Consider the following 15,633-nt stretch of genomic DNA (forward strand, 5'->3'; position numbering starts at 1 on the left):
CGGAGGCGGAATTGCCCTGCCCTTGTGAGTCCAGGCTAAGCAAGCTCCTCGGGTTTGCTCTCAGGAGCTTTTGTTCCCTGCAAGCTCTCGGTACAGCTTTGGAGGACCAGAGTGAAAATGGTGGCCTCCCAATCTCCACCTGGAGGAGCTGAGAACTCGGGGCCCCACTCCTCAGTGCACCCCCAGAGAAAAGCAGTCACTCCCGTGTCCCCGGTGTCCGGCCGCACTCTGTGCTCACCTGGCCTGTGACCCAGCGTTTCTATGTCTGGCACCCGACCCCGTGGGGAGTCTCCAAACCCAGCAGATCCCTGCGGTGCGCTCCCGTGCTTCTCCTCCCTGGGGAGGAAGGGGAGTCTCCCCGGTTCTGCTGCTTGTTGAGTCCCTGCTGGAGGAGCAGTGGCCTGACTGGGCTGCGGATCACAGTTTATGGCAACCCAGAGCTGAGAGCCCGCCCCTCGGCTCCGTTTCTGCAGCTGGCTTCCCCCTCTGATACCTGGGAGCTCTGGCACACTCAGGCACCCCCGGTCTTTCTGTGACCCCGAGGGTCCTGAGACCACACTGTCCCACGAGGGTTCCACCCCCGCTTAGCCACTGGAGCGATATCCCTCAGCGGACCGACTTCTAAAAGGTCTGATTTTGTGCTCCACGGCTCTATCACTTGCCAGAAGCGGCCGACGGAGGCCCCTCCCCCGCCGTCTCTCCTCCCAAATATCGCCTCGGATTCACTTCTCCGCACGTCCTACCTTCCAGTAAGTGGTCGCTTCTCTGTTCAGAGAATTGTTGCTACTCTCCTCTTCGATCTCCTGTTGAGTTCGTAGGTGTTCAGAATGGTTTGATCCCTATTCAGCTGAATTCCTGAGACCAGACGAAATCCAGGTCTCCTACTCCTCCGCCATCTTGCTCCGCCCCCACCTTAAGGGTCTTGATCCCAGGACCCTGAGATCATGACCTCAGCCGAAGGCAGATGCTTAACCAACTGAGCCACCCAGGCACCCCTTGTTTGCTGATATTTTAATGAATATGTTGTACCAATAGTCATGAATTTGGTTGGGTTTCTATATTGTTATGTTTTAGTCTACCTTTTACAGGTTGGTATTCAAATAAGTTTGGTTAAAAAATATTTTGGAAACTTTTTTTACTCTTTGGATACTCTGGAAAAAATTTTGTTTGCATTGTCTTTTCCTTAAAAGATTGAGTGTATTTAAATTCCTAAATTCTCTGTGCCTGGTAAATTTTGGCAGTTGGTCTTTAACTTTTTTCATAATTTGTATAATATATTTTTTAAAGAATAAGATGAATATCTGTGTACTCATGACCTGGATTAAGGAATAGAATGTTAGAACTTTAGATCATGTATGTCCCTCCCTAATCTTATCCTACTCCCCTGTCTCAAGTTAACAATTTCTTAAATGTTGTGTTATTCATCCCCTTGTTTTCTTTATGGTTTTAACACGTGTTTGTATCTTTAAGCTAAATATTGCTCAGTCCTTGCCTGCTGTTGTACTTTACATACATGGAACAAAACCAGATACATCCTCTATGATGTGCATTCGTTTACTTGACTTTTTAAAGTGCCATCTGTATTGATGTGTGTAGATATAGTTCATTCATTTTCATATATACCACAATTTGTTAATCCATTTTGCTCGTGATAGACACTTGGATGATTTCCAGTTTTTTTTCTGCTTTGAACGTTCTTGTACATCTCACTTAATGAATGTTTTTAGGAGTTTTAATAGTATATGTAGCTGGTTGTAATTGTGTTTGAAGATATGGGGAATGTCAATAGTATTTTTGTTTTGCTTTTTAAAAGATTTATTGGAGAGAGAGAGAGCACAAGAGGAGAGAGGAGCAGAGGCAGAGGGAGAAGCAGACTCCCCGCTGAGCGGGGAGCCCAATGTGGGGCTCGATCCCGGGACTCTGGGATCATGACCTGAGCCGAAGGCAGACGCTTAACTGACTAAGCCACCGAGGCGCCCCTGTTTGTAGTTTTTATAAGTGCACTTTAAATTTTTTTCCAGTGAGATAGAGTGAAATTGTATCATATTGTGGTTTTAATTTACATTTCCTCAAGAACTAATGAACTAAAACTTTTTTTTATCATATGTTTATCGGCCACTTGAATTTCCTCATCTGTTCTTCCACATATTTTTCCTTCTGAGTTGACTGATTTTTTTTCTTACATTTTTTCTAATAATGATACTATTCCTTTATCAAGTCCTGGTTTTGCAAACATATTCTGCCTTTTTTACTATGGTTGGAAGAGGTCAAGAAGATAGGACCCCCGGTTGACCCATGAGCTGGACCTTGATATTCACAGGCTCCTCACCTCCTCCCCTGGCCTTGGCATGTACGCTATGCCTACCATTTCCACACCAGGAGCTGTCCCAGGTCATAGCCTTGATAGTGTAAGGTGTTTTTGAGACCATTTACATGGTATATATGGTTGAGTCCCATTAAGACCTCTATATAAACCTTTAGGATTCTGGCAGTGGGTGCAGAGATCTAGTGGCCTTGTAATTTCCCTTGCTCGTTAAACCTGCCACCTCCCGGTCTGCAGTAGCCTGCCTCTTCATCTCTCCCTGCCCTACGTGTATGGGGGCCAGATTGTCAACCAACAATTATATAGAAAATCTTATTTTTAATGCAGTTGATTTTATAGTTTTTTCATTGTGATTTGTTCCTTTTTTATATCTTAAGCCCCTTTCTCCACAGAGACCTCTGTAAGTTTATTTTACTTTTGTATTTATATATTTAAACCACTTGGAGGTGTTTTTAAGTGCCAGGATTAGGATCCATTTTCTTTCTTCTTCTTCTTTTTTTTCCTTTGGAAAGAATCCATTTTCTAATTTTTGCATAGATATCTAATTATCCCATGGCCATTAAGAAATCAATAATTTCCCCACTGGTCAGAAATGCTCACGGTGCATTACGGGAAGCTTCCACATATGTGAGTCTATGTATGGGCTTTTAATTCTCTCCTGTTATTTGTTATACTGTTCTATTTGCCCATTTATCAAGATGGACAAACTTTTAGTATATTGTCTTAATTTTTATAGCTTTAATTTGTTTTTAAGATTTATTTATTTGTTCGAGAATGAGAGAGAGAAATAACTGGGGAGAGGGGAGGAGAGAGAGAGAGAGAGAGAATCTTCAGGCAGACTCCCTGCTGAGCATGGAACCCGATGCAGGGCTCGATCCCAGGACCCTGACATCATGACCTGAACTGAAATCAAGTCAGACAGTCAACCGACTGAGCCACCCAGGTGCCCCACTTATTATAGCTTTAAAGTCCATCTTGATTTTAAGTAAGGCAAGTCTTCCTCCTTGCTCTTCTGCAAAATGTCTTGAGTGTTCTTGCTTCTTGTTTTTCCTTATAAATTTTGCAATAGTATATTGAGTCGCTGAGGGTGGGGGCAGGGCATTGGGATTTTGATTAGAATTGTATCAACTCCATTAGACAGTTTGGGGTATTGACATCTTTATGGCATTGAGTTTTCTTATCCAGAACCAAGGTATACCTCACTGTTTATTTAGTTCTTCTTTGATGACTTTCATTGAAGTTTTATAATTGTCTCTGAAAATTAACAATTTTAATGGTATTTTTCCTAAGTACAGTATATTTTTGATGCATTTGTGTTTTAAAATTACATTTTAATTACATAAAATTACATGCAGTTGTTAATTGCATATAAAATGTGGCATTGTTTTCTTGCTAAACAGTCCTGCTAAAATCTCTTATTTATTCTAATAACTTGCTTGAATTTGAGTTTTTCAAATATGCAACTGCTATCCTCTGTAATAGTGTCAGCATTGTGTCTTCTCTTGTGATCATTGCCCATTTTGTTTCTTTCCTTATGACATTGACTAGGACTTTGGATAAAATAGAGTAAAAGGGTTGATGGCAGTTATCTTTGCCTTATTCCTAATCTGAAAGGGAATGCTTTGGATATTTCAAAATAAAAGAAGGTATTTGTTCTATTTTGTTTTTTAAACACATTGTGTTTTAGTTTTCTTGGACTACCATAACCAAATACTACAGGCTGGGTGGCTTCCACAACAGATATTTATTTTGTCATAGGTCAGAAGTCAGGTCAAGATGCCAGCAAGGTTGCTTTCTGCTTGCAGATGGCTCCCTTCTCCCTGTACCCCCACAGCCATCCTCTGTGTGCAAGCATCCCTGATGTCTCCTCTTGTGTCCAGATTTCCTCTTTCTATAAGGACCCTGATCAGATTGGATCTAGCCTATCCTAACATCCTCATTTCGATTTAATCACCTCCTTAAAGTCTCTATCTCCAAATATTCACATTCTGAGGGAGCAGGAGTTAGGGCTTCAACATGAATTTTGGGGCACACAATTCGGTCCATAGCATATGTTTTTTTTTTCTTTGATCCTTATTTTTCAAAAAATTTAAAAATCATGAATATATGTCTCATTTTGGAAATGCTTTACCTGCATCTATGGAAATGGTCTATATTTTCTTTTTAAAAAATACATTGTTAATTACACTAGTAAATTTCTAATTTTCATATTTTTTTAAAGTAAGCTTTATGTCTATTCCACATTTTGGTATGTAGTATTTGAATTATATTCTTCATCCTAATATTTTCTAATTTTTATATTAATTTCTTTAAGCCATTATTTAGAAATGTTTCTTAATTTCAAATATATGTGTGTGTGTGTGTTTGTTTGTGTGTACTTTTTTCCTCATTACCATTTTAAAAATTATTGTCAAATTTAATTGTTTGGTGATTGGAGAACATATCAGTTCCAATGCCATACATTTTCACTGAGATTTGTCTTGTGGTATAAAACAGTCTATCATTGTAAATTGTATGGAAAAAAAATGTGTAGCATCCAATTTTCTATGTCTGTTGACTAATCTTATCAACATTGCTGTTCAAACTGTCTACCTAAAGTTTTGTTTGTTTTTTGGTTTTCTTAATATTTATTGAGAAACTTATCTTAAAATCTCCCATTATGACAGGAAATTTGTTAGTCTCTCCTAGTAGAGCTGTTAATTTTTACTTCATATATTTTGAGTCTATGTCATCAAGTAAAGTTTACTTTGACTTGCTAAATAAATAATATGTCTGTATAAATAAGGACAAAAATGAAGTAAAATTACCTTTAACTATTTCCATAGAGATATGTTAAAACGAGGTTTCACCTTTTAAATCGTAGTCAAATTAGAATTTTATTTTCAAAACTGTACCTTCATATATGGTGTTCAGATATTCAAATCCACAATAATACAAAAACAGGATTAAGTCTTTTATGTAAAATGACAATATATCAACACATAAAATAAAAGTCATCATATTAAAATGATAAATTAACAAAACCACCATTGCCATTTTGGACATTAGCACAAATCTCTATGATAGAAAGACAGACAAACTCAGTGAGGCTCAAATAATTGTTTTAAAGAGGTAAATGAAGGGGGCAGGGGTGGCTCAGTTGGTTAAGCGTCTGCCTTCAGCTCAGGTCATGATCTCCAGTCCTGGGATCTAGTCCTGCATCGGGCTCCCTGCTCTTTGGGGAGCTTGCTTTTCCCCCATCCACTCTCCGCTGCTCCCCGTGCTCATGCTCTCTGCTTCTCATAAAAAACTAAAATCTTAAAAAAAAAGGTAAATGCACACACAATACGAACACAAAATTTTGCTGTCTACTAAAAAATCAATTTTTCAATGGTTTATAGGACATTTATGAAAAAATGGGTTATGAACTGGAGTACGAGGAAAACATAGGAACACCTAAAGCAGATCTTAGTACCATCTGCAAAGTATAGCAAAATACAGGGAAATCCTAAGATCAAACATATATTTCCTATGGATTATTGTAAAGGGGCTAAGAATGAAGACTCATGCATAAACTTTGTTCAATATATAATTAAAACTTCAATTACATAATATTAAGAAAATATGGTAATGTTAAAATGAAAGAGCAAACTTTCTAGAATGAAGTCAACATTGTATTTCTATAATTCTGCCTATTTACTTAAAGCCCTTAATGTTCAGACACAAATAGTAGGGCTTATCGATCACTGAATTTAGGTGCTAAGCCACATAGTTATATACATTGATCTTGCTTTATTCTCTGTACCTTTTCAGTCTCATTTATGTTGGAATAGAACCTAGATGTGATTTGGGACTGTGGAGGTGAGGTGGCTGTGACCACAATAGTTCTCCTTGGGAGTCAAACTGAGAATCCGCAAAGGACCCAAACACCTCTTCATCAAAACCACCACCTAAATCCAAAGTAAGTCAGCTAAAATATGTATGGCCACAGTTGAACGTTTGTTTGAAAACACAATTATTATTTTTTGTCTTCAATCAACCATAGGAAGAATTTCTTGTGCCATTTTATTATTTCATATTTTTAGATTTTAAATTTCTTACTCACAACACCCTCTAAGACACTTGGACATCAGCCCTGTTGGTTTTGTCTGTGTTTACCGAGCAGATGAGGCACGTTCTCTTTGATTTAGCACAGCTGTGTGGCAGCAAACGCTTGCAGAGCCAAAGCAAGAAAATAAAACTATCCATAAAATTGAAAAAGAAAAAAATATTAAAGTTACAGAATTTTCCGTGTGTTGCTTGTGGAGTGAGAGATCGTCTAGTTACAGAGATAATGAGGGAAATGTTGCTTTTTTTCAAGAAAGACCCACTTCTCTGTACAGCATGAAAGTTATAAAATCTGTTGCCTTATACTTAGAAAAATGAAAACATGCTCACAATTCAACAGAGAAAATCTGAAACTAAAAAAGGATGTGCAAATCTACCATTTAAAAAACTTTTCATTGAACATACGTACATGCATAGAAGTGTATGTATTTATTGTTAAGTGTCTGCCTTATCCAAGTTTCAAAAAATGAACACACCCATTCAGCTGCTACCAGATCATGAGATGTAGAATATTGCCAGGACCCTAGGAAGTATGTCTTCTTGTGCTTTCTTCCAGGTGATACGGTATACCTCCCAAGTGTAACACTCTCCTGATTCCTAACAGCATGGAGGAGCATTGCCTGTATTTGTACTTTCTGAACCGAACCATGACACACATATATTGTAAAAGTAGACTTCGCATGAAGTCTATTTTCTTTCACAACACATTGTTTGTAAGAATTATTAGTATGTTGCATATCATTGTAGATCCTCTGTTTTCATTGTTGTGTAATATTTCGCTGTGTAACTATATAAGAATTAGTAACAGGTGATTGGCATTTGGGTAATTACTCTCCTGATTAATTTCCTGGAAGAGTTTGGGTAGAATTGGCACTATTTCTTCATTAAATATTTTGTAGAAATATAAATGAAGCCAGGGACCTAGGAATTTGTTTTGCAGTAGATTTTTAACTACACATTCAGTTTCTTTGATATTAGACTACTCACATTATCTATTGCATTTTTTTTTGTTTGTTTGGTTTTGAGCAATAAACACCTTCATTACATGACCAAAGATAGGAGGGAGGAAGATTTATTCTTTCCAGGTTTTGATTTTTCCTCAGATAGAACTCTAGGTCCGAGAGCCCTCTAGCTGGTCGCCATCTGCTCAGCCACACTGGCTTGATCTTGCCGCGATGCCTGCAAGAAGCTTGCCGGGCTGGAACTCCTCCTCTAGGAGATGGCTGATGTTGGCATTCTTTTTCCTTTCATCATATTTCTTCTGAACTCTCTTTGATCGTTTTTTGTATAAAAATCTCTTCCTCCTCGGGAGTCAGCTTGGCCCTCTTCTTGTGCCCCAGGGGCAGTGTGCACAGTGGAACTTGTACCATTGTTGTTAGTTTGGTGTGCTGTCAGTGAGCCTGATACAGTTCTTCACAGGGGCCTCAGTATGGAACAGTTCACTGTTGGTTGCGTTGTAAACAACATCAGTAATACTTATGTCGTGCGCAAAACACTGGGACCCCAAGAGAAGTTCCCCATGTCCAGCCTCAAGGCATGGTACTGCTTACTGCTTCCCCGAGCAGGGACTGTGTGTATGGGGTGGGGGCCAATCTTAGTGTTGGCAGCCGGCCATGGATAGTATCTTTAGTATCTGTAGTGATATCACTTCTCTCATTCCTGAAAGGGGTAGTGTGTGTTTTCTCTTTTTTACTTCTGATTAGTCTGGTTAGATACTTAATCAGTTTTATTGATCTCAAGGAGCCAGCTTTTGGTTTTACATTGTTTATCTCTGGTAACATTTTTTTTCTCTGAAGTCCCCTTTGATATTAATATAGTTACTCTTACTTTCTTTCAATTAGTGTTAAAATGGCGTATCTTTTTCATTCTAATTTTCACCCATTTGTGTCTTTATATTTAGTGTTTCTTGTAAATAGTATATCATTATATCTTGATTTTTTTAAAAAAATTTATTTATTTGAGAGAGAGAGAGAACGTGAGCAGGAGGAGGGGCAGAAGGAGAAGGAGAGAATCTCGTGCAGACTGCCACCTGAATGGGGAGCCCTCCTCACCTGGATCTCACACCCTGAGATCATGACCTGAGCCAAAATCAAGAGTTAGCTGCTTAATCGACTGAGCCACCCAGGCACCCCACATCTTGATTTTTTTAAATAATTTTTTTATTGAGATATAATTGACATATAACATAGTAGCTTTAGGTGTAGAAAATAATGATTTGGTATATAAAAAACAATATGAGCACCATAGTAAGTCTAGTTAACATCCATCACCTTACATGATCAAAATTTTTATTTCTTGTGAAAAGACATTTTAAGATCTATTTTCTTCACAACTTTCAAATACACGATATAGTATTATTAACTAGATCTTGATTTTTTCATTTTAAAAATAATTAATGTTAATCACCATATATTACATCATTAGTTTTTAATGTAGTATTCCATGATTCATTGTTTGTGCATAACACCCAGGGCTCCACGCAGAATGTGCCCTCTTTAATACCCATCACCAGGGGAACCCATCCCCCCACCCCCCCTTCCCTCTAGAACCCTCCGTTTGTTTTTCAGAGTCCATCATCTCTCATGGTTCGTTTCCCCCTCTGACTTATTCCCCTTCATTCTTCCCCTCCTACTATCTTCTTCATTTTGTTTTTCTTAACATATATTGCATTATTTGTTTCAGAAGTACAAATCTGTGATTCAACAGTCTTGCACAATTCACAGCACTCACCATAGCACATACCCTCCCCATGTCTATCACTCAGCTACCCCATCCCTCCCACCCCACCCCCACTCCAGCAACCCTCAGTTTGTTTCCTGAGATTAAGAATTCCTCATATCAGTGAGGTCATATGATACATGTCTTTCTCTGATTGACTTATTTCACTCAGCATAACACCCTCCAGTTCCATCCACATCGTTGCAAATGCCAAGATCTCATTCCTTTTGATGGCTGCATAATATTCCATAGCGTATATATACCACTTCTTCTTTATCCATTCATCTGTCGATGGACATCTTGGCTCTTTCCACAGTTTGGCTATTGTGGTCATGGCTGTTATAAACATCAGGGTGCACATACCCCTTCGGATCCCTACATTTGTAACTTTGTGGTAAATACCCAGTAATGCAATTGCTGGATCATATGGTAGCTCTATTTTCAACTGTTTGAGGAACCTCCATACTGTTTTCCATAGTGGTTGCACCAGCTTGCATTCCCACCAACAGTGTAGGAGGGTTCCCCTTTCTACGCATCCCCGCCAACATCTGTTGTTTCCTGACTTGTTCATTTTAGCCATTCTGACTGGTGTGAGGTGGTATCTCACTGAGGTCTTGATTTGGATTTCCCTGATGCTGAGCAATGTTAAGCACTTTTTCATGTGTCTGTGGCCATTTGGATGTCTTCTTTGGAAAAATGTCTATTTGTGTCTTCTGCCCATTTCTTGATTGGATTATTTGTTCTTTGGGTGTTGAGTTTGATAAGTTCTTTATAGATTGTGGATACTAGCCCTTTATCTGATATGTCATTTGCAAATATCTTCTTCCATTCTGTCAGTTGTCTTTTGGTTTTCTGGACTGTTTCTTTGCTGTGCAAAAGCTTTTATCTTGATGAAATCCCAATAGTTCATTTTTGCCCTTGCTTCCCTTGCCTTTGGGGATGTTTCTAGGAAGAAGTTGCTGCGGCTGAGGTCGAAGAGATTGCTACCTATGTTCTCCTTTATGATTTTGATGGACTCCTGTCTCACGTTTAGGTCTTTCAACCATTTGGAGTCTATTTTTGTGTGTGGTGTAAGGAAATGGTCCAGTTTCATTCTTCTGCATGTGGCTGTCCAATTCTCCCAACACCATTTGTTGAAGAGATTATCTTTTTTCCATTGGACGTTCTTTCCTGCTTTGTCAAAGATGAGTTGACCATAGAGTTGAGGGTCCATTTCTGGGCTCTCTATTCTGTTCCATTGATCGATGTGTCTCTGTTTTTGTGGTAGTACCATAGTGTCTTGATGATGACAGCTTTGTAATAGAGCTGGAGTCCGGAATTGTGATGCTGCCAGCTTTGCTTTTCTTTCTCAATATTCCTCTGGCTATCGGGGTCTCTTCTGGTTCCATACAAATTTTAAGATTATTTGTTCCATTTCTTTGAAAAAGGTGGATGGTATTTTGATGGGGATTGCATTGAATGTGTAGATTGCTCTAGGTAGCACTGACATCTTCACAATGTTTGTTCTTCCAATCCATGAGCGTGGAACGTTTTTCCATTTCTTTGTGTCATCTTCAATCTCTTCCATGAGTATTTTATAGTTTTCTGAGTACAGATCCTTTGCCTCTTTGGTTAAATTTATTCCTAGGTATCTTATGGTTTTGGGTGCAATTGTAAATGGGATCAACTCCTTGATTTGTCTCTCTTCTGTCTTGTTGTTGGTGTATAGGAATGCCACCGATTTCTTTGCATTGATTTTATATCCTGCTACTTGACTGAATTCCTGTCTGAGTTCTAGCAGTTTTGGGGTGGAGTCTTTTGGGTTTTCCACATACAGTATCATATTATCTGCAAAGAGTGAGAGTTTGACTTCCTCTTTGCCGATTTGGATGCCTTTAATTTCTTTTTGTTGTCTGATTCCTGTGGCTAGGACTTCTAATACTATGTTGAATAGCAGTGGTGAGAATGGACATCCCTGCCACGTTCCTGACCTTAGGGGAAAAGCTCTCAGGTTTTCCCCATTGAGAAGAATATTCGCTGTAGGTTTTTCAGAGATGGATTTTATGATATTGAGGTATGTACCCTCTATCCCTATACTCTGAAGAGTTTTGATCAAGAAAGGATGTTGTACTTTGTCAAATGCTTTTTCTGCATCTATTGAGAGGATCCTATGATTCTTGTTCTTTCTTTTGTTAATGTATTGTATCACGTTGATTGATTTGCGGATGTTGAACCAGCCTTGCAGCGCAGGGATAAATCCCACTTGGTCATGGTGAATAATCCTTTTAATGTACTGTTGGATCCTATTGGCTAGTATTTTGGTGAGAATCTTTGCATCCATGTTCATCAAGGATATTGGTCTGTAATTCTCCTTTTTGATGGGGTCTTTGTCTGGTGTGGGGATCAAAGTAATGGTGGCCTCATAAAATGAGTTTGGAAGTTTTCCTTCCATTTCTATTTTTTGGAACAGTTTCAGGAGAATAGGTATTAATTCTTCTTTAAATCTTTGGTAGAATTCCCTTGGGAAGCCATCTGGCCCTGGGCTTTTGTTTGTTGGGAGATTTTTGATGACTGCTTCAATTTCCTTAGTGGTTATAGGTCTGTTCAGGTTTTCTATTTCTTCCTGGTTCAATCTTGGTAGTTGATACATCTCTAGGAATGCACCCATTTCTTCCAGGTTATCTAATTTGCTGGCATAGAATTGCTCATAATATGTTCTTAAAATTGTTTGTATTTCTTTGGTGTTGGTTGTGATCTCTCCTCTTTCATTCCTGATTTTTTGCTTTGGGTCAGTTCTATTTTCTTTTTGATAAGTCTGGCTAGGGATTTATCAATCTTGTAAATTATTTCAAAGAACCAACTCCTATTTCGTTGATCTGTTGTACTGTTCTTTTGGTTTCTATTTTATTGATTTCTGCTCTATCTTGATTATTTCTCTTCTCCTGTTGGATTTAGGCTTTATTTGCTGTTTTTTCTCTAGTTCCTTTAGGTGTAGGGTTAGGTTGTGTATTTGAGACCTTTCTTGTATCTTGAGAAAGGCTTGTATTGCTATATAATTTCCTCTCAGGACTGCCTTTGCTGTATCCCAAAGATTTTGAACAGTTGTGTTTTCATTTTCATTTGTTTGCATGAATTTTTTTAAATTCTTCTTTAATTTCCTGGTTGACCCATTCATTCTTTAGTAGGATGCTCTTTAGCCTCCATGTATTTGAGTTCTTTCCGACTTTCCTCTTGTGAGTGAGTTCTAGTTTCAAAGCATTGTGGTCTAAAAATATGCAGGGAATAATCCCAATCTTTTGGCACCAGTTGAGACCTGATTTGTGACCTAGGATGTGATCAATTCTGGAGAATGTTCCATGGGCACTAGAGAAGAATGTGTATTCCGTTGCTTTGGGATGGAATGTTCTGAATATGTCTGTTAAGGTCATTTGGTCCAATGTTTCTTTTAAAGTCTTTATTTCCTTGTTGATCTTTTGCTTAGATGATTTGTCCATTTCAGTCAGGGGGGTGTTAAAGTCCCCCACTATTTCGTATTGTTGTCAATGTGTTTCTTTGCTTTTGTTATTAATTGGCTGCTCCCATGTCAGGGGCATAGATATTTACAATTGTTAGATCTTTTTGTTGGATAGATACCCTTTAAGTAGGATATAGTGTCCTTCTTCATCTCTTATTACAGTCTTTGTTTTACAATCTAATTTGTCTGATATATGGATTGCCACCCCAGATTTCTTTTGGTGTCCATTAGCATGGTAAATGGTTTTCCACCCCCTCACTTTCAATCTGGGGGTGTCTTTGGGTCTAAAATGAGTCTCCTGCAGACAGCATATGGATGGGTCTTGTTTTTTAATCCAATCTGATAGTCTGTGTCTTTTGATTGGGGCATTTAGCCCATTACATTCAGGGTAACTATTGAAAGATACGAATTTAGTACCAATGTATTGCTTGTCATGTGACTGTGACTGTTTATTGTCTGTGTTCCTTTCTGATCTATGCTGCTTTTAGGCTCTCTCTTTGCTTAGAGGACCCCTTTCAATATTTCTTGGAGGGCTGGTTTTGTGTTTGCCAATTCCTTTAGTTTTTGTTTGTCCTGGAAGCTTTTTATCTCTCTTTCTATTTTCAGTGACAGCCTAGCTGGATATAGTATTCTTGGCTGCATATTTTTCTCGTTTAGTGCTCTGAAGATATCATGCCAGTCCTTTCTGGCCTGCCAGGTCTCTGTGGATAAGTCTGTTGCCAATCTAATGTTTCTACCATTGTAGGATACATATGTCTTCTCCCGAGCTGCTTTCAGGATTTTCTCTTTGTCTCCAAGACTCGTAAGTTTTACTATTAGATGTCAGGGTGTTGACCTATTATTATTGATTTTGAGAGGGGTTCTCTGTGCCTCCTGGATTTTGATGCCTGTTTCCTTCCCCACATTAGGGAAGTTCTCTGCTATAACTTGCTCCAATATACCTTCTGCCCCTCTCTCTCTTTCTTCTTCTTCTGGGATCACAATTATTGTAATGTTTCATCTTATCATATCGCTTATCTCTCGAATTCTGCCCTCTTGATCCTGTAGTTGTTTCTCTCTCTTTTTCTCAGCCTCTTTATTTTCCATCATTTGGTCTTCTATATTGCTGATTCTCTCTTCTGCCTCATTTGTCCTAGCAGGTAGTGTCCCCATTTTTGAATGCACCTCATCAATAGCCTTTTTGATTTCAACTTGGTTAGATTTTAGTTCTTTTATTTCTCCAGGAAGGGTGTCTCTAATAACTTCCACGCTTTTTTCAAGCCCAGCTAGTATCTTTAAAGTCATGATTCTGAACTCTAGGTCCTACATCGTAGTAATGTCTGTATTGAGTAGGTTCCTGGCAGATGGTACTGCCTCTTGTTCTTTTTGCTGAGATGATTTTTTTCATATTGTCATTTTGTCCAGAGGAGAATAGATGAATGAGAGAACAAAATGCTAACAGGTTAACCATGTCCCCAGCAAATATACTTTTTACAAATTAGAAAGACCTGAAACCAGGGGAAAAGAAAGGGAAAGAAAGAAAAAAGAAAGAGAAAAAATAAAAGAAAAAGAAAAAGATAAAAACAAACAAAAACAGAACAAAACAAAAAAAGACAGAATATGATCAAATATATCAGGCTAGTGCATAGATCACTGCCACACACTAGATTTTGGGCGTATTTTGGTCTGTTAGAAAAAAGTGCCTCCTAAAATTTTAAAGGAAGAAAGACTTATATATGTACAAAATAAGGGTTGATACAATGAAGGGATGGAAGATGACTGTAAAGATGAAAATTATAAAAGATTTTATAAAAGGAATTGATAAGATAAGAAGTTATTTGAAAAAAGAAAGAAGAAGATATAAAAAAAAGAAAAAAAGGGAGAGAATGTGATCAGGGAGTAGACTAGAACAAAGCCATACACTAGTGATTAGGGTATATTTTGATCTGTTAGAAGAAACTGTATCTCAAAATTTTAAAGAGAGAACAACTTATATATATGCCAAAAATAAGGGTAACTACTATGAAGGGATAAAATATGACTCTAAAAATGAAAAATAAAAAATGTTTTTTTTAAAAAAGCGATTGAGAAGTTGTTGGTTGAAAAAGGGAAAAAGAAAAAAACCAAAAATAAACAGTTAAAAAAATTAACTTTAAAAAACTAATGAATCATGGTAAAAAGCCATGAATTCTATGTGTAGTATTCCTCTAGCGCTGGAGTTCTCCCGTTCTCCTTGTTGGGTAAACTTGGTCTTGGCTTGCTGGCTAATCGTGCTGATCTTGTGGGGGAGGGGCCTGTTGCCATGGTTCCCAAATGTCTTTGCTGGAGGCGAAATTGCCCCACCCTTGTTGGTCCAGGCTAAGGAAGCTCCTCGGGTTTCCTCTCAGGAGCTTTTGTTCCCTGCAAGCTCACGGTACAGCTTTGGAGGACCAGAGTGAAAATGTTGGCCTCCCAATCTCCACCTGGAGAAGCTGAGAAATCGGGGCCCCACTCCTCAGTGCGCCCCCAGAGAAAAGCGGTCACTCACATCTCCCCGGTGTCTGCCCGCACTCTGTGCTCACCCGGCCTGTGACCGAGCGTTTCTATGTCTGGCACCTGACCCCGTGTGGAGTCTCCAAACCCAGCAGATCCCTGCGGTGCGCTCCCGCGCCGCTCCTTCCCGGGGAGGGAGGGGAGTCTCTCCAGATCTGCCCCTTTTTGGGTCTCTACTGTAGGAGCAGTGGCCCAACTGGGCAGCAGATCACAGTTTATGGCAACCCCAAGCTGAGAGCCCGCGCCTTGGCTCCGTCTCTGCAGCGGCTTCCCCTCTCCATTCCCTGTGAGCTCTGCCACACTCAGGGACCCCCGGTCTCCCTGTGACCCTGAGGGTCCTGAGACCACACTGTCCCACGAGGGTTCCACCCCCCACATAGCTACTGGAGCGATTTCCCTCAGCGGAGCTGACTTCTACAAGTTCTGAATTTGTGCCCCACAGCTCTATCACTTGCCAGAAGCGGACTACGGAGGCCCTCTCTCCTGCTGACTATCCTCCCGA

The 15,633-nt window shown here is 39.2% G+C and overlaps 1 pseudogene; it reads right to left on the reverse strand.

Annotated features, from left to right (window-relative positions):
• Positions 1-6,121: 6,121 nt before the first annotated feature.
• Positions 6,122-15,633, reverse strand: part of LOC114212251 (small ribosomal subunit protein eS8 pseudogene) — a 33,971-nt pseudogene continuing 24,459 nt past the window's right edge.

Source organism: Eumetopias jubatus, unplaced genomic scaffold (genome assembly GCF_037043125.1).
Source record: "Eumetopias jubatus isolate StellerSeaLion01/CBP00866 unplaced genomic scaffold, mEumJub1_p1.0 scaffold_1, whole genome shotgun sequence".
NCBI lineage: Eukaryota > Metazoa > Chordata > Mammalia > Carnivora > Otariidae > Eumetopias > Eumetopias jubatus.